Here is a 22397-nt window from a genome sequence, read left to right as displayed (position 1 = left end):
GAGGCGGGCGCTCACTCCTCTTTCACGTACTCACTTCGTTCACGAGATGGGCACAACGGAATTACACAAATATCGGTAGCTGGGCATTAGAAACATCCTCCTAATAACTTCAGCAACTTCAGAAAATATTTAGCAGGTCCAAAATTGAGTTTTTAAAAATAAGCAACCAAACAATTTTTCTGTAATTGAAATAACTTGCAAAAAACGTACTGCACTGCAGTTGACTGATAGAAATGAACGTTTTTGCTAATTTTTGTTCGGCCATTGTAATGGAACGGCGATTCACTTTTTATTTATGCTATCTTATTTTTGTTTTTTTATTAATTAACCTTATTTTTCGTCTGTACTACTTGAGTTCTGAAGTTGCAATAAGCAAAAAGCTTCTGTCGTGTCTCGGGTACGACACAATGGAGTGCCGTGACGCAGGCGCTAGACATGATAATCATAAGTAGCGCATGACAAGAGCTGCGCACGCGCGTCGGTCACGACGTCGCCGCTGCGTCTCCGCCCGAGTGACACTACCGAAGTCTGCCGAGCCCCGAGACTTACCGATACGCTCACACGCGGCGACCTTTGAGACAAACATCTTTATATCTTCTCTCCGAACACACAAGGTAATATGACAAGTTTATGCCGCCATCTATCATACCGTGACAGACGATGACGGGTGCACTGCATACAACCGGCATCGAGAACACGTCCTCTTACTTAACAACATAGTAGGACTGTACTAACGACATACTCACTGCCCGTGTTAAGTGGTACAATCATGTTTGTCGCTGTTTTATAGTAGGGCGTTGGAGTGAATGGTGGGCTCTGGTCAGAGAATATTTATAGTGGTTTGCGTATATGCGTTAATGTTCTTGCGTTTTTAGTTTTCCTTGTGTTACGTTGGTCGTATCAAACGATTGTAGTCAATCGTTCAACAAAGTGGTGCATTGTAACGGTAGGCAGCGTGCTGGGTTGCGCACGAGCACTTGCTGTGTCCGCGACCGCGCTTATAGCCGACCCTTTCACTCCCCATAATTCTCCGAATTCGCCGATAAGCAGAAAAATCAATTCGCTACTGTGATTCGAAATGCGATTTGAACAATAAAGCGGTCTAAATACCGGGTAGGTATATCAAGGATTAAATAATTGTAGGTTTTTAATGTTAGCTTATGTTAACGACTTTAAAGCTGTACATATAAAACTTAACTCTTTCTTTAGTGTACTCAAATAACTATTGAAGTTAATTAAATAATAGTGAAGTATAAAATTACATAGTAATTTAAAATTTTAACCTTAAATTTATGACAAGTATGATACCGAAAAGCAATAGAGACTACTATTTTCAAATGTTAAAAAAGTTCAATGAACTCTCTGTAAACTTCTTTTCATTCAATAACTTTGAATGTCTTTCAGTAGACATCATATCTAAACGGATCATGAAGTACAGTTGCATGCCACTCCAGGATTGCCTGTTAACAGTAATGAGAGTTCATAGAGTATGCGTAAGTCCGAGCGAGACGGTACCATATTGTGTGCATATTAGGATTGCAATAATGATGGAAAGATCGATTTCATATTATCCGCATACGGCAGCTCGCGACCCGGTCTCGTAAATACAATCTCGTATCGCGTCAGTGATACATCCTTCGATATGGGATGAAATATGAATCTGTAAACTCTGAAGACTTATGATCTATGATAATGAGGTATAGAAACGAATTGGATGCAAATTGCTATCCCGGTAATAGCCAATGTGCAGTTAATCTTTGTATGGTAAGCACCTACTTGTACGCTTTGAATATTTATGAATCCACCCTATCAGTCTTGTTTTGCGGAACTTTGACTGGGGCTTTACCGTCGTAAATGATCTTAATACACTCGAGAGCTATTCAATGTTGTCTTTGTCCTATCACACAAAACTGTCGACCACAAGGAAATCACAGCGCACAGTAATGACAGCAACACGTACGTGATAGATTCGATTTACAGGTTCACTTCAATCTTCACAGCAGTAGGTACGGCAGAAAATTGCGTTGCGGCTTTACGGGTGTCCGCAGGATCGAATTCGCGATATCCATTACGTACATATAATAATATCAAATCATAACAAATCTTATTTTCACTTATTCGAATAGTTTATATATTAAGATAGTTAACACCTCTATACCGAGATTGAATCATATTAGGCGCGTGCTCTGCAATTCCTTCAATCGAAACGTCAGTGTACCAGCGAGCAAGTAATTTTCATTGAAGTTTAGCTTATAATTTTGTTTCTGACAAAGTATTTCAATTTAGTACAGGTTAAAATAACTGAAAACCTTATATATAACATTAATCACACAATCTTTCGTCTTCAATACAATGAACAACTCTTCACACTAAGAAGTTAAGTAACCACAGTTAATAAATAAACAAGGGACATGATTGATGATGGGGTCTATAAAATTATGCATTGAATTCTGTTTCGGATGTTTTCAAGTCGCGCCGATCATTACACAATAATATATCAGTTCGATTATAATGCATTAATCACGTATATTTTGCTGTCGTATTCAATTTTATCGATGTTCAGACGACCGTAAGTATTGCAACTGGAATTAGGAAGTAGAATACATAATGTATGTTGATGAAATCTCTACATTCCCGGCCTGCGCTCATGAGGAACGCAATGACGAAATTACGTAAGACATGCCCGTAGTTACTAATTGGTAAGTGCATGCACCTGTAGGTACGTACTCTACGCACACGACCGGTCCAAGAGTAACGGGCCTTAAACTCGTTACCGAACATATTCATAGACTCGGCAATAACGTTTTAAAAACATGTAATTATCGAATGAGCATCATAAATCAGTAGCATGTCGTAAATAAATGACTGTACTCAATGTAAAGTGATTTAAATGAAGATTATGATAACTCCATTAAGGAAGACACGCCATACACTAGTTTCTCGTTCCAAAAAAGGGGATTTAAAAATAATTTAGTTCTGTTTGCTTCGAAAATACGACGGAGGCGTCTACATGCCATTCCTAAAAAGTATTGCGGTCTCGTTTAACCGGATTTAGGTTCCCATACCTATTAGATACCCTTATTAAGAGGCAAGATCGGGTTTCAACAAGTTCAGTAGGCACACGCCATGCACGTATTTACAATATCGATTAAAAATACTACACTCGTGCATTCCAAAATTTTAGAATTAAATTGATTCTAAAGAAAGAATCCGTTTTTACAATAAAAGTTCTCCTACATTTAGCTCTACATACTTAATGTATGCTTTTTTACTTTTCTTGTCGTAGTATTTTGTTTTTTGACATGATCAACATTTAAGCCGGAAATAAATTAAAAACATATTTTTCAATTCAACTGTTTCAACTCCTCAAAAAAGTTTTGAAACATAGGTAAAGGGAATTATGAGTGTGTAGAGTTATGGGTTTAGTAATAGATATGTAATATACCAAAGTCATAATATTTTCTGTTTACGTGTACTCAGGTAATGAATGCAGACTTTTTGCACACGTAAGGAGGCACGGTATTGAGTTCGTGTCTGCAGTGGCATATTTATTGCCAGCCTTGCGCGTTTTATGCCTTCATAGCTCCAACCGTCTTCTCTATTCTTTCCTTTTATTAAATTTTCCTGCTGAACCTATTCCGCTTGACTTATTTACGTTTTACCCATGTTAAGAACCTCGGGGTACGCGTAAAACATGGATACGATCTGTCGGTTTTATTGTTTCCTCAATTGTAAATTTTCTTTTTCTTTATTTGTATTTGGAACGAGATAATTTAAGTCTGGGTAAAATAGGTAATGAAAACTACGTTCAATTGAAGTTTGGGCACGTTGAGCAGGCGGGTCGGCATTTGTTATGAGGCGCTATTCTGAGCCGGGCGGGTGTGCCTGCGCCGGCGGCGACCACGACGCTGCCTCCGCCTACCGCGCACGTTGCCATTGTTACTCCTCGCGGCTCCATCGCACCCGCACACGATACACCATGCACCACCAATTAAAACTTACTTTACGATCCTACTCTAACTCTGTTCTAATGAAAATATTTTATACTACATAAATCCCATCGCAATACAGTACACGACCGTGCTTTATGACGGTAAGATCATTGTTCCGACTTGCATTCGTAATACAATTACATCCAGGAAATCACGATATTAGCTGCACGTTATTTTCAGCTATTCAAATTGATTTGCTTAGCAATATCTTTGTGGTTAAGTTGTATTTATATTTGCCATCGTCATGAGCTTTCTATGCGTACTATATACCTATGTATAAAAAGTTTTCCCTTGTAAGTAGCATCATGTCGAGATTGTCTCTGACGAATGCCCGTTATAGTTGGGCGCCGTCAACGGTCATACGTTTTGCACGCACCATGCAAATCTTGACGCGCGAACTGCGGGTTATCTACGTCACATTAAGCTAATATGTAATTGATTGGTTCCCGGTGCACGGGAGAGGCGACACACTCCTGTCCCACTGATGGCGGATGCAAAAACACTAATGTTATAACGGTGCACCGGCTCTTCCGGCAAGCAATATGCCCCTAGGTGCTTACCTATTCTTTCGAGTGTTCATAAATTGAACGCGGCCGCTCTCATTCCAAATGACAGCGGTCATGTGGCCTAAATTCATTGACTGCAATGCCGAATATATGTACTAACAGCTACATGCATGCTCGGTGTTAATCAATTTAACATCTTGTGACCTACATTAAAGATAAAACCTCACAAATGAGACCACTCAGACAAGTTAAAAAGTGTTAAAAGATAATATTTGAAGTGGAGCAAGATCAAGAGATAATTATTGTATGCACATGCTTGTAGATTAAAACAAACCGTTACATCGTCGCTGATCGCTCAAGTGAAAACGTACCATTTAAATTAAAAGCCTATCAATTATGTTTATATCTATTTATACTATGAACTGTCAATCATTATGCTTGAGTGTTTAATTATAATGCCCACCTACTAATAGCGGTCACGCCTTTAAGGCAAAAGCAAATTTGTGCCGCCCAAAACAATTAACTGGCCACCTAAATTTGGGAATACTTTTTTTTAAGCTGCGTGATTAATGTTACTAATACATGGCAATCAACGACGGCGTGTATAGCTAAACACATCATTCATCTGATTAGGTGTAACGGTATACATTGTGTTATAATGGTCTTTTGCTTGGGTTTGTTTGCGCCCATTATTTTGGATGCTCCACAATTTAAACAGCGGAAGAGGTTCCGTTGCACGTGGGAGGCTCTCATTGAAAATTACTATTGTTTCACAAAACTTTATCGTATGAAGCTATCTTTTGGGCCTCTGCTACAAATTTTGGGTAAATTATATTTAACTACTTAAGAGTTTCTGCTACTTAAATAATAAGAACAGCTCCCTAATGTAGAGGCCATTAGATGACTGGATTATTTGTACATTTTGATTTCTCATAAATCACTAGCGTCGTAATGGCACATTTTGATAGGTTCGTAAAGGGTCAATACACCTGTATCTACAATCGTCACGTCATCTTGGCTACCGTTATCAGCAGCAATTGATCGAACGTTTACTAGCCTCGTTTAAGCAAATCATTGTACTATTCATCGTGATCGGTTTTATCACACAGTAAATGGGATCTTGATTTTAGCCGACTATATTAAATTAACCTGTTGTGGCCGATGTACTTGACACTCATCTTTAAATGTTTACGTGTCTAGGTTGAAGTCTAACAGCCCAGTCGAATGTCCATACAAGTGTAATACTGTTCTACAAGCACTTTACTCGGAACATTCCGCGCGAGAAGCTGGTCAGGTGCAAAAGTAAGAACGTTTTTATAGTGTAGTATCGCGATAGTTTACCGGAACAAGCTCGCACGTAATTTAAGTGGAGCGATGTATTGCGGCCGCACGATGAGACGCGAAACGATGTCGGCGCGCGAATCCCGTTGGGGCGGACGCCATTACCGCCCACCGCACCGCGCACGCGTAGAAAAACCGACCTCGGTATAAAGATGTCGCGCGCAGATAACATTGGATGGACACTTGACAACGCCGCCTCCTCGCCGACCTCGACATGTTTATCTTTGGAATCGCAGCCTTACCGCGAATATCCAATTATGTTCACACAGATCCCGCCATGCGATCATATTTATTGTGCACCATACCCGACATCTTTGCATGCAAGCGACCTAACGCTGCGACGCGAGGCTGTCCTCAGTTTCTAAACAGCGCGGCAGCGGTCGTAAAACAAACGAGAACGTGAAAAGCTGTAAGGCGGCTACTTTTACAAACCACAAAAAATACGTTATGTACATTTTAATGCGACATTATAACAACCGTTAACTAGTACGTTAGGACCATTTTGATAATATCTGAATGCATAATCATGATGTAAATCCCGGTCCGGTGGACACCATAAAATTATCTCCACATCCACCTTTCATGTTGTAATCTATTCATGCATGTGTTTTTATTAAGACTGTTTTATATCCCAGCTAACGATTATATTCTAAGGATAGGATTTTTTTGTAAAAAAACATGTATAATTTTAAATATAGGTAATTTAACTTTATGCACTATCAACAAATTGTATTTGAAGTTTATAGGGCTTGCAAAGCAAGTGATTCAATTAATGATTTCCATTTTCATATGTATATAGAAATAAGGCTGCTAATTAGTTCTCAAATAATCTCTAAAATGACCAGCTGTAAAGCTAATTGTTTACCTAATGACTCAAGTATCTACTTGACAGTGGGTGGTCCGCGCACTCCATATAAATTAATGTACCTACGTCTTGAGTGCGCCTTCGCTAATGTCACTCCAGCTTTTCTCCCAGTATTATGTTTCTTAGAGATTGCCAATCAGCATAACGATTACAAGCGCTGTAACTCTTCTGTCAGTTAGTCTTCCGTATGTGTAATGACTTTACAATAACTGCCCCTTGCCTTATAGAGGTATGTTTGCATTAGAGAAGCATATAACTTAGAAGGTATTGCACGAATTGCAGATATTACACGATACTACTAATAAAGCATTAGCGTGGTGTATGTTGATTGATCTGCGCGGCAGCCATAACCGATTGTGGAACGGTCACATACCGTAAGAGATTTAAAGGTAGAATGCTATCCCATTGCATATCTATACAGGTCGCTCGCTATCTATTGTCAATTAAAAGCCTCTGGCGGAGATCTCGACCGCCTTTTGCTTGTTCTATAGGATGTACACGATTGCTTCCCGATGCATACCCTACGCCTCAGGGTGGATATTGCTCGGACATTTCCTGTATTACTGCTTGTGTGCTCGCATTGAACTAATCTCTATTCTGATTGTTCTATAAATTAACATTAAATCTATTTTAGTTTAGATATGAATCATCTTTTGATTGTTGTTCAATCAGGAAACAATAAAGATAAAGATCTCTTAATTTAAAATGGTTTTTCTTACTAATTTAAAATAGTATTTGATGGAACCTTAGTGCTTAAATATTGAAATAAGGTTGTTTATTCTGAGGCACAAGAATAACTAACGAGTTTTGCCAGATACATGCAGAAGGCTTATTGGCTGTTCCTAAGTAATATCGCAGTTTTAGAAACGAGATAGCGCCTGAACCGCTTATAATGACCTCTCTCTTACTCTACTATACTCTGCTACAGGTAACATAAGTTTACGATGTCGCGATAGGCTCACTGAAAATTTTGAAAATTAATTCAGAAAATATCTTGTAAAACATAATAACATACCAAGCTTAACTGTTATTCAATTCGAACCATGTCTTTACTTAAATTTATATAACACAATAAAATAATATAGGTCAATAAAAAGATTCAAGACTTCATTAGTATTATCAATAAAATAAATAAACGTTACTGTATACAGATCTTTATCGATCATAAAATTTACAACAAGCAATTTCTGAACGTTAAATGTCAAATAAAGATTGTTCCTTATAATGTTATGTCACATTCGATGCTTTCATAAGTTTGATTTAAAATTTTAGTAAGAAGATTATTGTGACTGAATAAAGTGTAGAGATTGACGCGTAGGCCCGCGCCATCGAGAGGCGCCATTGCGAAAGTGATCGTGATAATAAATCAGATAACTGACAAGCTACGGAGATAATGAAATTAGCAGAAGCACATTAATAAATTATCAATTTATGTGTTAACACGATCTTGTTAGTAAAAAAAAAGGAAATATTATAATTTAATTCCTTCGTATCGTTTAAAAAACACTTATCGATAACTCAACTAATGTTAATAAACATAGAATCTTATCCAACCTTGAAATAGAAAAAAAATGTTAATTAATTATTATATTTACTGCCAGTTAATAAAACAAATAGCTGTCTATGAATAATAGTTGTATTAAACAGTTCACCTGCTTACTTATTTTATCACTTGCGCTTTACGAGCTTTAAAAACAAACATTCAATTTTATTCGCTACCGAAATGATCTTAAGAAGAATTTCTCGGAAACTTTAATGATTGTATTTTAAACGTGGAGATCTTTAAATGAGGAATAATTACGTTCAACTAAAAAAAACTAAATTGTGAGACATATTATATGCATGCATGTGCACGCTATTTGGGACGCAAGTTTCGTTGGCAAGTACGTGTTATTTTCACTGCTGTAAAACGGTAAAAAGTAACAGGATAATGTTATATGTAAACCGGTTCAAAAAATTCGGAAATCGAGATACCGGCCAAACTGTTTTGAGTGTTTTTACAATACACCAGCTATGCCTGTTCCCTTGGAATTTTGTGCTCACCTGCGTATTCGAAGAATGCCGTTTTCCTTTTTATTGACCGTTTATTTATTTATCTCCAGCGAAATTGTATCATTAAGGTTCATTAAGTTTAAACGTTTTCGTCATAATCCCCGAGTGACATGTCTTCATTTCTTTAGAAACAAACATAATATAAATGTTAGTTAAAGTTCCAATAAACGTGTAGCTAACGAATGATTCATGGGATTTTTATTTCTCAAAGGCGTATTAATTTGAGGTAATCAATCACTAGGGCAGTTTTTTATGTTTAAACAACGGTACACTGACTACTCATCGCGGTGATTCGTTTCGTAACATCCGTACATCAATTCAGGTAATGGGCGCTGCATTAATAACGACACACGCGTACCTACCGGACTATATCGGCGAGTCATTTACTAAAGTAACACCAGAAATCGTAACTGTACTTCTGTTTGCACTTCGTTGATTTTGTTATTTCTTTTTGATTTGTTCTAGGTAGTTTGACAGTATCATTACTCGTTACCATGTAATAATATCTCGAACGTATACCGTTACGGACAAGCTATCCTAATTAGTGTTAATAATTCTAAATTGGACATTCACGTTATTTGTTAAATATAAATCTATAGTATTTTTATAATAGGTGCAATAATGGATAGTAGAATAATCTTTTGAACCGAAAGGTGTTATTTTCCTTACATTTGCTCTAAGTGCTTCCTCTACGGCTAATAAGACATAATGACGTGTTATTTCTGAGGATTCACGAATTCCGATCGCAGGAGAGTATAGTACGCGGGGTTACTAACCTTATTGCTTCGCAACCGCTAGCCGCTGGTCGCCACCGCCGTTCTGTGATCAAAAGATATACGCAATTGTTAATTACGCAGTTTACACGAGTGTATCTCAATTATGACATGTTGGATTATAGACAGGTGACTGTAATGACACACCCGCGCTCGGAGTGCTGCCTGACTCGGGCGCGCGCTCGTGATATCCTCATTCTGCGGGAACACACTGAGGGCATTTCCCCGCATCGACTTGTAATTACGAATATTTTGCGCTTAAGAATTTCCAGAAAGGCTTGTGCTACCCATAATTCTGATGTCTGTTTACATAAGTTAAGCCATTAGTTTTGATTTAGACCCTTTACTACGGATGCAGCTGTTTAATACATGTCAGAGATCCCGGTACCGTTGACTGTTGAGTATCGAGTATCACGTTGTGCAACATATATTCGATATCGGATAATATAATTGATTCGAAAGCAGTTAAAATAACTTAAGTCACGAACGTCTCTTATTATTCAGTTTTAAATTAAAACAACACAAAATTAAGTATACCAGCGGCATACGTCGTTAGTATGTCTAAATCCAATGAATTATTTAAAATGGCGCTTACTGATTTCAAAGTTGCGGGAAATTATTTAAATTCAACAAGGTTTCGCCTGAGAAACGATTCTGCTTGTTTGTCGGAACTCTTCACTTTTGTATTCCAAAGCGATATAAGAGAATCACCCGATTTAACTATTAACTGTATCTTACCTGACCTGCACATGTACGATGCTAGAATTAATTTGATACTTCTCTCAGTTGTCTTATAACAGTTTTTATTTTGTTTCAGGTAAATATTTCACAGTACCTACATCATATATTGATCATCTCGTTTGTCATGACTTTGGTATGTAACTCATTAACATAATTCTCAAATGTGATTTTTCCCAATCCATACCGATACGGTATTAACCAAATAAAGATCGAGTTCTGGCATATTTAATCTTGATTTATTGCTTAATAATATACGCATGTCGGCCGTATAAAGTAGGTATGTGTTGCTCCGTTTCATATTACAAAAAGTTTATTTGAATATAGTTATGACAAGGATAGAATAAACAGCGGCGCTGTTTCCGCTTCAACTCTAATTAAAATGGGTACAGTACGCTAATAAAAAATGCTGATTTATACGCGTCACTCTGCATCGACCGCACGTCATTTAAAAAAAACACATGCCACTTATCTTATGCCAACTCAATTTTCTCAATCTGTTCCATTAATCAAATCACAGCACCTAAACGTATGTATTCGTTACGTCACTAAGCAGGCACTCATCGCGGTCCCACGCTTGAGCAAGCCGGACGAATCGTATCTCTAGAAAAAGTTACCGATCCGTCAGAAGTAGTCTTGACTGATCCTAGTGATCATTGAACCTTAAACGGCACTCGGTCTCCCATAGATTGTTTTATAGTTAAGTAAACACGCTCGACTGGCTTACAATCGCAATTTCACAGTCAAATAACAGAAACAGGCATTAAACAAAACCTACATGAAGAAACCGAGAGTTCTTATTCGTTTTTTTAAACTCATCAAAAAGCATTTCAAGTTGTCTCTGAACAAATTGTATTTACACTTTACGGTAATAGTAGAACATCACGGTTTTAAATTCTAGGTAAAGAAACAATTGCCGCCAATTACAGCTTCTATATTTGTATGACTAACATTATTTCTTGTTTCATCGCATACATAAATTCATGATAAAACGAACTTGCTGAATTAAAACGTAATTTTCTGTTAACTCCCCCTTAAAGAGGCTTAAAATGAGATTCAAGAGAATTGTAGTTCTTAGTATCTTAGAGAAAAACTAAATAAAGCTGGTGTGTCAATGTTAGGCACTATAACGGTTAGATTGTGATGAGTGGTTTAATTAAGCGATCATACAATTTGATTGAAAAGCGCAATGATATTTACTGAACAGTTTCTTATAACAATTCTATGTATCTTTTTCTGGCAGTTTTTTATCGTATCTTAACTTCAGTAGCTAATACTGACACTAGTTAAATATATATTTTTTGTTGACCGCTGTGGTTATTTGTTTAGACAGTCAAACTGATATGTATCAGCGGCACTTTTTATCGCGTTAAAGCATCTTAACAGGCGTTATTTTTAATTTGGCCTTATTATCGAGATCAAACGCTGAATAATATAATAGTGTTATAGGGAATGTTATATGTCATGATTTATCTTTTAAAACTACCGATGTTCTAAACCGAATGCAAAAAAAGTAATTAACTGTTTCCGAGTAGTCTAAAATGAACAGCTTTGTGAATATAGCACCGTTATGTTTGCTCAGTGGAAGTTCGAGGTTCGCAAATCTATAATTTGCCGTTTAGTTTCGATTAGTCTAACGCACAAATTGTGTTTGCACATTGGAGTTACGGTGTGCGTCGAGTTGGCGGCGATACGGTTGTAGCGCCTGCGTCCAGCGCGCCCTGCACGCCGGCTGCACACCATTTGTCAATGTCGCGCCGAACATTGTTCACACGTGAACAACTAGGAAGTATTTTTACTTCCATTACGTAAAGATCACTACTGAAGATGCATCCGACCTAGCATTGTAATCTAACGCAGTAAATTCACATTAGATAACGGAAACCGAACATAGAACACGCATTGTTGCTCATGGATTCGTGCCCTTCTTATATCAGGATTTAATCAGATGCATTCGATGCTCAATTCCGCGTTGCCTACTTGTACAATACATATTCACACCAGACTGTGCACTTAAAATGTTGAAAGCCTTTAATCGTAAAGAACAACAAACAAAATTACAAAGATACATATTTTATTACTGTCTCCAATATCCTTTGGAACTATTGGAAGAAAGGAAGTCAGGTCAACAACCTGTTAATATTGACTCATCTCGGAAAGGCACGCGCCTAAATACACAAACCGCGTATGTGTCACGTGTTCCTTGTAGAGAAATGTATTTCTAACATTCGGCGACAGCATTTACTGATAAATAATGCACGTGTAGATAATAGTTATAGAATCAGACAAACGTTTGCGCCCTTAGCGTAGCATATCTTGTGTCTTGATAGAACAAGACGTTTAGAGGAAGTTAGAAATTCTATGTAATTTTTCCTTGTATCAATAATGTGTTACAAATAGTTTTTAAGCGGAAATGCTATGTACATGTAATTGAAACAACATTGCAGCTGTCTGAACGTTAAGTAAATATAGCATACGTTTGCAAAGTTTTGAGTTTATGTGTATTTAGACGTGTAGTGATAATGAACTGTTACCGTAACATTTTGTGATTGAGGTTAAACTTGTTTTTTTTAACGACTTGCACTAAGGATTTTAATCCTTATGTCACTGGGGGTTTTGCAAAAATTCAAGTTCACCCAGAGTTTAGAACTCGTTACGCAAACGCTTATCCTCCGCGGGGATCGAACCCGCGTTCCGTTGCGCACTATAAGTTTTGCGTGTTGAACTCAAGGATACGACTACCTATTAATACAGTAAATTTTTGGTGCAATAAGCTAACTTTGAAAAGCTAGATGCACTAGAATCGATAAATATATATGATAATAACTTTAAGGAAATGGGTACAGGTTTCAATAAAATTCTTATCTATGAATTAATATGACTGTGATATTCACGTTCTCGATGGTAATGCATCAAGGTTTCACCCACGCAACGCAACCGTGTCGTGTACCTGAGCATAAATATTGCCCGCTGACTTGTCGCTGAAAACTCGATAACTTGAAAACGACTAAACGGTCCTCAGTCCACAAAACATTAGATGGTGTTGTTCATACAAAGCACGTTCAAAACAATAGAGAAATAAACCATGTTCCATTTTCCACCTCCGCTAAACTCGACCCAAAACATTCTTCACTTCACCCAGAGACAGGTTACTTATCTATCTCGTGAGCTGTGTATTGGACGAAGTATAAAATCTTTGAAACTTCAACTCGAATTATATTTTGAGGTGAACGAACGTAATGTAAAAAGAGACCGTTGAATCGAAATATTTGTTTGGCAATGAGTTTTGTATAATTCGATTAAATTTCGTAAGTCGGGCGTCGACCTGCGCGGACAACGAGCACGACGTTATTTTGGAACTATGTCTACGTGATGCCACGCATCTCTTACAGCCACCGTTCCAGTGGACTGCATTACTATTGGAAGATTTCACAGTGATGGAAAACGTGATTGTGTCTCGAGCCACTCCGATTCCAAATTTCATGGAACGGTTTTGGCTCGATGACGATAATAACTTTGTAGCGTCTTTAATGTTCTTCCTTCCATTAACAGAAGATGAATGTTCTAATTTTATTTGTTGATTGATTTTAAACGTAGCTTCCACTATCTATTTTTTCTATCACAATGTGAATTAAAAAAAATCAAAACAGAAGATCACATAATTGTTAAAACTATTGTTTTATGTCACAGTATTCGTTATCATTGTATCAGCTTATCGCTGCCCACGATACAACGTAGGCTGAGGCTATTACTGAAAATTATTAAATTCTTTATCAAGCTATAAGACATGTTTACGTTCCGTCGCCTAGTATTAATGTTCTACATAGCTTCCATAACGGTAACACATTAGTGTTCACTACTCTAGATTTATGCATAGAAATGTTTAGCGTGTTTTCATAGAGCTACGATGATGTAGACGGCCTGGATCTAAATCTTCTATATATAAATTATACTTTAGAAAAGTGTCAAAAGAATAGACGTAACAAAAACGAATATATGAACCTAAAAGGTATTAAAATTGCAAGTACAGCTAAAACTATTTCGAATGCGATCCCTGAAATCCGCTACTTTACTATCTATTGAATTAACAGCGGAACGGAGGAATCGAATCACTCTTTTCAAAAAGAAAACAAACTTATTATTGTTGTTGACCTTGCATTTAAACATTAACAACGTTCACGTCGTTACTTTGCGGGCTTAATAACGGAAATAGTATTTTACTCATTGTTAGGGTTAGACGGTAATTGTAATCGTTAGGGCTAGACGGCGATCAGTGATGTGAACAAGGTTATGGGGTTCTAATTGACAGATCACAACGACGGCGGACACCGTAACCGCCTTTATCCAGGCTAACTGTACCACTACCGTACGACACGGACCGCCTGCCGCTTGGTCGCTCAGTACCCACCACCGCAACGGGAAATGCCGGGCGTCACCGTCCTCGACCACGTCATACTTCTCTTTGTCGCCACATTCATTTCCTCCAGGAACCGCACTTAATAAACCACAACAAACAAAAACACTACTAATAAAAACTGAACTCGGCTCTGCCCATCTCGGTCTCAGTCGTGTTCAGCTCATTGAAGAGCACTCGAAACAACCGGCGTTAAAATCGCCTTAGTGTTATAGCTTTCCCATTAAGAATTCCACCAGCAAACTCTTTCTATGTCATCTCTATTTGAGATATTCGCCGTGTCGGTTGCCAAGTGAAACCGTCGCGAGAATCTTTTATTCTTCTTAATGCGAGCCGTTTCGGCTCTTGTTCGGGATCCTACTGTGACAGCCATTATAATTCCAAGTGAATGTGGAAGTACACAAAGACGGCTTTGTGCCCGCCATAAATATTTATGAGTAAGTGCCTATTTTCTACACACGTGGGTCGGTGGATACGCACGATACCGCCGGCCTAATTGGATGTCTGTAGGCGCGAATTTGTTTCACTCTAAAGGGAATTCCTTATTTGCGTCTGAAAGCCATTTATAATAGCAAACGGAGACTTCCTTGCCGATACACCTCCGCATTTATAACCACCTTGTTAATTTATCCTACTATTGACACAACAAATTAATTATTTAGCGGTTCGGTTACGGTTATATAACGATAAATACATTGAAGATTCTAATCCTACTTTCTCTTAACTAGTTTCTTGAGGCCACAACAAGAAAGTAAAACCCCGCTATGTTGGCGCTCGCCCCGTGTCCTGTTGACACACAAATTGATATGATAAGATATTCTGGAATACTGAATTTTTATCGCACTCATTTGTATTTTTGGGCAATTTAAGTGTAAAACAATGATCATTGAATCTTAAAGCGATTTAATTATACAAGTAATGTACAGGTTGTTCATTAACTAATACTTACCCAGTTTTTATAAAAATATTGTTGCAAAAAGTCGTACAATCAACTAAAGTTATGAGTAAATACTGTTAAAAAATAAACTGCATCAAATTAAAATGGATAGCCATAAACGAATACAGCATTGGAAACCTAATAAACTGAACTTCCAATTTAAATGCGATAAATAATCTCTAAAGCTGATAGCTAAATCTATCCTTCTAATACCAAGTACATATTTGTACATGTTTGTAATATAGTGGTGTGACACCACGAATGACCTCGATCCTGTACCCCAAGTATGTTCTCGCATGCTCATATATCTGGAACGCGGGAACGGTAGTGCGACTGTGGACGGTATGGCATCTTGCCCCGTCCTGCCCTGACACTTGGCCCCTGATAACTATACACTTCATATTATATCTCGCCGCGCTATCTATCTTATTTAGACGGAGTTATGGATTTGCATTTGGAATGTTAGCGTATTTACCGTACCGATGAACGTTATGTTGAGTTTATTTATGTTTGCGTATCGACTTTTGTGTTTGGTAAGATTTTGTATTTGTTTTTTGTTTTCGAATATTTTTTTGTTATCATTTAGAAAATGCTATCCCACTGCTGTAAAAAGTTATACCTTTGCCCTATCCTGAATGAAGTTAAGCTTGAGTTTTTGTTATGTGCAGAAATTCACCTGTGTGAAAACTTTCTTTAAACGCTCTAATGTTAAGTTCTGTTTACGTTCCGCAAAGAAAGAATAATAGGTACAAGTTAACAGACTAGGATCAAACAAGGGATCATGTTGTCTCTTCGGTTGGGTACATGTTTGGCACACTTTCAGGAGGTCTCGGTTACAGCGACGATGTCACGTTTCCCATGTTGGGAATAGTTTATTGAAGTCATGATGTGACCTTAACATTGTGTTTTACGATTGTCTCGTCACCGGTCCGCACACTGACATTTCAATAGAGAAGGTGAGCGCGGGTCGCGGCGTGAGCCGAAGCACGACGCCCAGCCGCATTGCCAACCACCACCTACACACCCGATCCCCTGTCAACACCATACCCATTTTGCATGATTTCCGTTATTTGTAAATATTGTCCCACCAATCACCACTATCGAACGAGCTACGCAAATGTTTCATCTTTTCGATAAGGTCGTGAAACATGAATACCATTTTCTACTTTGACATCTAAACGGGCCTAAAGAGAACGGTATTAATTTTAAGTTTACAGTAGAATTTCTCGAATTGCCTACAGGAGCTTATCGGCGTCGGTGTTGACTTAAATTTGCATCTAGGCAGTATTTTCTCGTCGCCAGTTCGATAGTGTGTGCTCACGATTTAACGCTGGTATTAATGCATTATTCAGCGGGGTTTTCATTAGACTGTCGCTATCGGCGCGGGCGATCGCGCTCTCGTTAAAATGTACGGATGGCATGACGGGTGCTCGTATTGGACGGGCACGCGAGTCCACCCTATCGCGGCTCAAATTCAAATCACTGAAAAACTTATTTGCAGTTTCGCATTTTCTGTCGCCTAGTTTCGTGACACACGTCAATCTATTTGAATCCACTACTTAACTGACATTCTGCCGCTGCAGTGCCGTTGTTTTCATTCTTAGAGGTGCGTGCCTGATTGCACTCCGTAAATAAATATAAAAGTATGAAATGTTAAATGCGGACCATTAGACAGGGTAGAGCTGTCTAGATTAAAGCTCTCAGCTTTTAGTATTCTTGTTTGAGAACTCTTCAATGAAAACCAGAATGCTAGATAACATTTTATGCCAATGTTAGTACAATTATTGGGTTAATATAAGGCGCTTACTACTCGTACTTTATAAATGTTTCTTCTTAGCTGTTTACGGTCGCATATGTTTGTGGTTATCGCATCGAAATTCTTTAAACGCATTGAAGAAATGCAATTAGCAAGGCGACGAGGACTATTAAATGTCTAGTTATACCAGTTTAAAAACTAGTGCAGTGCGTAAGGACAGGTTTAACAGCCCCACACATGATGCAAACTCGCGGATGTGGTATACTTTCGGTATTAACGAGAACACATCCCGCATGCGTGGCCCTAAATGTGTTGCCACCTTCTGCAACTCACGCGCAACTAGAACACATCATGCAGTAGGACGCGATGTCATGTGACTACATTCCCATTATGTTACTTTTTACACGTTTTTTCATCACATTTTAACACCACATGACTATTGAATAGGTAGCATTAAGAACAACTGGTTTATTTTTAGTATCATGTTTCTTATTTCCCACAACGTCTTCTGAGTTAATTGATACAGGCATCGGTCATTACCTCGAGCCGTCACAATAGAGCAAGCTCAATAATTAATGTTCTGTTTTTAATTACCTTGTCAACGCTTTAGCTATGGGCGATCTCGGCAGTCTGAAGCACCTGCAACAAGCAAACATAAAATTATTAGAAATGCATCAACGTAACAATGTCAAAACATCTGTATAAATATGTACTGCAAAATAAGTATTATTTTTAAAAGTACAGTTAGAAAAATGAATGAAATACAAATAACAGTAACACGCAATTAAAGTCTTCCGACTAGTATTATGAATGCAATAATTTTAATGTTTATTTGCTTGATTGGATACTGATGTTTGTAACGCAATCACCGTAGCGGATAAACAGATTAAAACACGCTAGGTATATTTTATTTACGTTTTATTATCCGTGTAGACTGCAGCATAAGAGAATTTAATACTGTTCGTCCCGGAAAACTTTCTAAGCTTGAATCGGGACGGCGCGGCGGCCACTAACTGTACGGGACTGAGTACTAAGCATTGACAAGGTTCAAATTATTGAATCGTATTTCCCAATCGAATGCCATTTTGTAAGATATGTCCTCAATTCTCGATAATGATAAACAGCTAAACTGAAATATACACTTCGCCATATTTGTGTACTTTGTATTATTGCGCTGATTGTAATAAGTATTTTTGCGTGCGGTCTTAGGTTTTACATAATGACTTGGTCAGGCAGGTGCATGTTAAATCGATGATATTTTACCAGAACAATACAATTATTGTGAGTAGTTAGAATTCTTTGGTACAATCTTCGTAGTTGCATTTAACCCGAAGCTCAGATCGTACATCTCTAAAGTTACTTATACACCTTTACAAGATTTACAGCCGATTTAATTAACGGCCACGGGTAGTTTATTGACATAATAGTTAAGAATCGCCATAGGGTAACTAGATTAAAGGCTACGAGCACGCATGCCCTTATCTAGATTTCTAGATGTAGTCTGAGTTGAGCGGTGTTCAAGTTCACGGCTCCGGGCGAACATTTTGTTTTATGTGACGTTATTTAATGAAAATATTTGCATAAACCAGATTGAATTGATATACTTTTAAGGCCATATCCGGTGACATCGCATTATCTTTAAATAAGAACTTTATGTGTGGAGCAAATTAATCTACAAATCTTTAGGAAGACAATAGGTCGTTTGCTGGCTAGCAGGTATGAGGTGTGAACGTCCGCCGTGTGATGTCGGACGTCGCGACACTCGTGTAAACAAAGCGCTACACTGACCGGGTTAACCTTGAATGGTAAATGTGTGCGGAGTTTCGCCGGGGAAAAATATGCCATTGATGCAGACGGCGTGCGTGCGTCGGGTAACGGTCACCACGAGCCGAATAAGTGGTTTAGCATGGTACGTGGAATGATAATGTTCACAGTGAGACTTGTCACGCGATTGCACTGCCCTGTCACTGCCGCACGCATTCACAGACCCACTTTCTAACCTTGTGTCCTTGAACCATAAGTGTGTTTACGTTGTATGATCTGCATTGTAGATTTCTCCAAAGCTCTGTACATACACATATGAAAACGTTATTTTGCATAGTAATTATAGTTAATGAAATGAATAAGATGTAAGTCAATTCCGTTATGCGATCTAAATATATAACGTTGAATAGGTAGATAATAAAAGCGATAATGCAATATTTCGTGTAGCCAATTACAGTAGGGTGGATGTCGGTGTCGGTGTCTGAGAGCGAACAATGTGCCGCTAACGAGATACAGCGGCCGGCAGCTCAGCGCGCGCGGCGCACCGGTCCGTCAGGCAGCGTGCCGTCGCTTGCCTAACACCTCAATTCGTTCTTTGTTTACGTTGGCATCGTACTCGCCCGCGGAGCCCGATCTCATCCCGAACGCAATAAAGCTCGAAGCGAACTCACGACTCTGCAATGTCTACTCTTTATCGCCTCCGCCGAATGCAGTACGATCTTAAACGTATTTTAATAACTTCCACCCGCCGGTCGCCGTAATGGGATCACCATGCAAATGCCTGTGCCCATGCTGTACCGTTACATACCGATACCGACGGTAACGAACCGCCCCGTGAAATAAAGAAAGGCAATAATCGCAAACGGGAAATCCGATCACGCCGAGGGCAGCTAGCGGCGGCGGACAGGTTCCAGTGGGAGCATCCAGTCCAACGCCACAACTATGTAAACTCAAGTGCATGCGCCACACTTGCACGTACTAAGTATAACAGGAGCCCCGTCGATTCAACGTCAAAAAACTTGAATAAGTCGAAGAAAGTGCCCTTACAAGTTCCTGTATTCGATCCTATCTTAGATCGAATGAGGTAAGTTGTTAGTGAACTTGATGTACCGAGTGTGGATTCGAAGTTCCCTTTCGTGATATGGCAAAGCGCTTTCCCTGTCGCAACTTTGCGCTCTGACACTTGCACTCTTCCTTTCTACATTACACTCACTTGTGGAACGATAATATCATTGCTATTTACTGTTATTACACTTGAACTAACCTATATGAAGTTGTTATTACGATCATTGATAGAATAATTTCATTTTTAATTTCAATTACATTTGGTATAACTGTAGCATGGCGACGTGGGTCAAATGAACTAATAAAATTCTTGCGGTAGAGCTTCTGGTGTAATTAAATCCTTTGAATGCTACTGAACGATGTCATCTTTTTGAATATGTTTTCAATTCAAAAGCCGCTTCATCATCTCTCCTTGCAATCTGCTATTACAAAATAAGATTAACAATTTTCTCACGTCCGCATCGAGATCGAGTTAGGCGACGACAACCTCTGCAAAAAGTAAGTTGGAAATCTAATAGAGTTTGTGGCAAGCCGGTTATTTGTGTTATTTTTTTTCGCTGACGCTCTGGAGAAATGCTATGTAACGCTCGCGAACGAAGACGAAGTAACCTGACATTACAGTAATAACGCCGAACCGCCCTTCTGTCATTACTCTGTACACTTTCCTCAAGTAACTAAATATGAATCGCTTCTTATTTTTCAAGGGCATGTTCATTACAATTGCATTATAGTCGATGTTCACATTTTGCTTTGCTCGACCAACTTCTAAATATAGGTGTAGTAGCGTTAGGAAACGTTTCTTGTCAGTCAGTGCACGTAATTGCATACAAATGTCATTTTAATTAGCAACCGGATAGACAGCGTTAGCACCTGATTAAGTGGCACGGATTATGTTGGATTAAGACTTCCTTTGATTAAGATTTGTTATGAGTGTGGTGACAGTGTTGGCGGTGCGTGACAGAACTGGTCTAACAGTAGAAGATGAGGCCTTAGCGTGGTCACTGCGCGTCATGCGAGATACCCAGCGATTATTGCAACTTAGATTACAACTTACGAAGGCACTGCCGCCTCATTACACTCGCATAATTACGTTTCATATTCAGGATATTGTAAAATGGCATATTAGCAATACTTAGAAGGAGTATAATCAATTTTATTTTATTTATTCATGTTTAGTGAAATTACTTGCGTGTTAGCCGTTTGACAACCGGGCATTACTATTTTTTGTAAAATGAAATCCCGTCCATGTTAAAGTACTACTAAATTAGACTTCTAAACTAGCTTAACGTTACAGAAATAGGAGTATGCAGTAACATTTATCTGTACATTTTACTTTATGAATAGTACAGACCTATTGCTGCGGTGAGTTATTCAACACTATTAGCATTACTTGTTAGTGTCATGTTATAAATAAGATATCATAAAAGAAAATGCCCGTTTGATTGTAGTAAAAGCGAGGTAAAATATAGTTTTAAATTTTCTGAAACCGTTTTGTAGATCTTAAACAACAAAAAAACGATCTTAGGTAACTATAAATACTTGTAACTTTGCTCAACAGATAGTTCGCAATTGACATAGTTTATAAAAGATAAAGACAATGATTGTTATTTAAGTGCTTACTGTAAAGAAATAGATAAAGCTCAAATATGACACTGAATAAAAGTGTAAAAAGCGGCCATCTCGCAGTGATATGGTATAATGCCCATGTACATGTGTTTTCTTGATGACTTCAGTTTTGCTAAAAACCTGAACGTTTTTGTTAGTGGTTCAAGGGCGGACGCCTGAAGCTACCAATAAAAAGGACATTAAGAAGAGCAAACGCATGAATGATGTAATATTAATAATTTGTCATCATCGGAGATAACGGTGGCTGCGTCGTTTACTTTGCTTTTTGCCCGGAGCACTTATTAATTCCGAGCATCATCTGTTGGGGGTGTTACGTAATTGCAAGAATGCGGCGGCGTGTGCCCATCGACGTGTCTGTCGGTCCTGTTCGCATGTGAACCGTATTTATTGTAATTACGTCGCTCGGACGCTGACTTCCATCGATGCGACGGCGACGGGAGAGCGCCCTATCAAACGATAACATCAGACCCATTACCTATGCGGCACTTCAACTAATTACTTCAAATAACTCCACAGATTTCGTCCGGCCTATTAACATTTTATTTGTTTTGATCGAACAAAGTTTATT

General features: G+C 38.4%; 2 protein-coding genes across 4 annotated transcripts in view; one reads left to right on the top strand and one right to left on the bottom strand.

Moving 5' to 3' along the window:
- The window catches only part of LOC113496719 (autophagy-related protein 16-1), a 146675-nt gene that overhangs the window by 36383 nt on the left and 87895 nt on the right, over positions 1 to 22397 (top strand). The window lies entirely within an intron of this gene.
- The window catches only part of LOC113496718, a 51385-nt gene that overhangs the window by 19427 nt on the left and 9561 nt on the right, over positions 1 to 22397 (bottom strand). Inside the window, exons 2-3 of one of the 2 annotated variants that reach the window (XM_026876032.1) lie at positions 17969 to 18013; positions 9533 to 9575 (exon numbers count right to left, since the gene is read on the bottom strand). The gene's annotated coding sequence lies outside the window, so the exon portion shown is untranslated. The remainder of the gene's footprint in view (positions 1 to 9532; positions 9576 to 17968; positions 18014 to 22397) is intronic. The other variant, XM_026876033.1, reaches the window with a different exon arrangement.

The sequence above is a fragment of the Trichoplusia ni genome, chromosome 8 (assembly GCF_003590095.1).
Source record: "Trichoplusia ni isolate ovarian cell line Hi5 chromosome 8, tn1, whole genome shotgun sequence".
Lineage (NCBI taxonomy): Eukaryota > Metazoa > Arthropoda > Insecta > Lepidoptera > Noctuidae > Trichoplusia > Trichoplusia ni.
The sequence above is the reverse complement of the archived record's forward strand: the minus strand, read 5'-3'. Positions and strand labels throughout refer to the sequence as shown.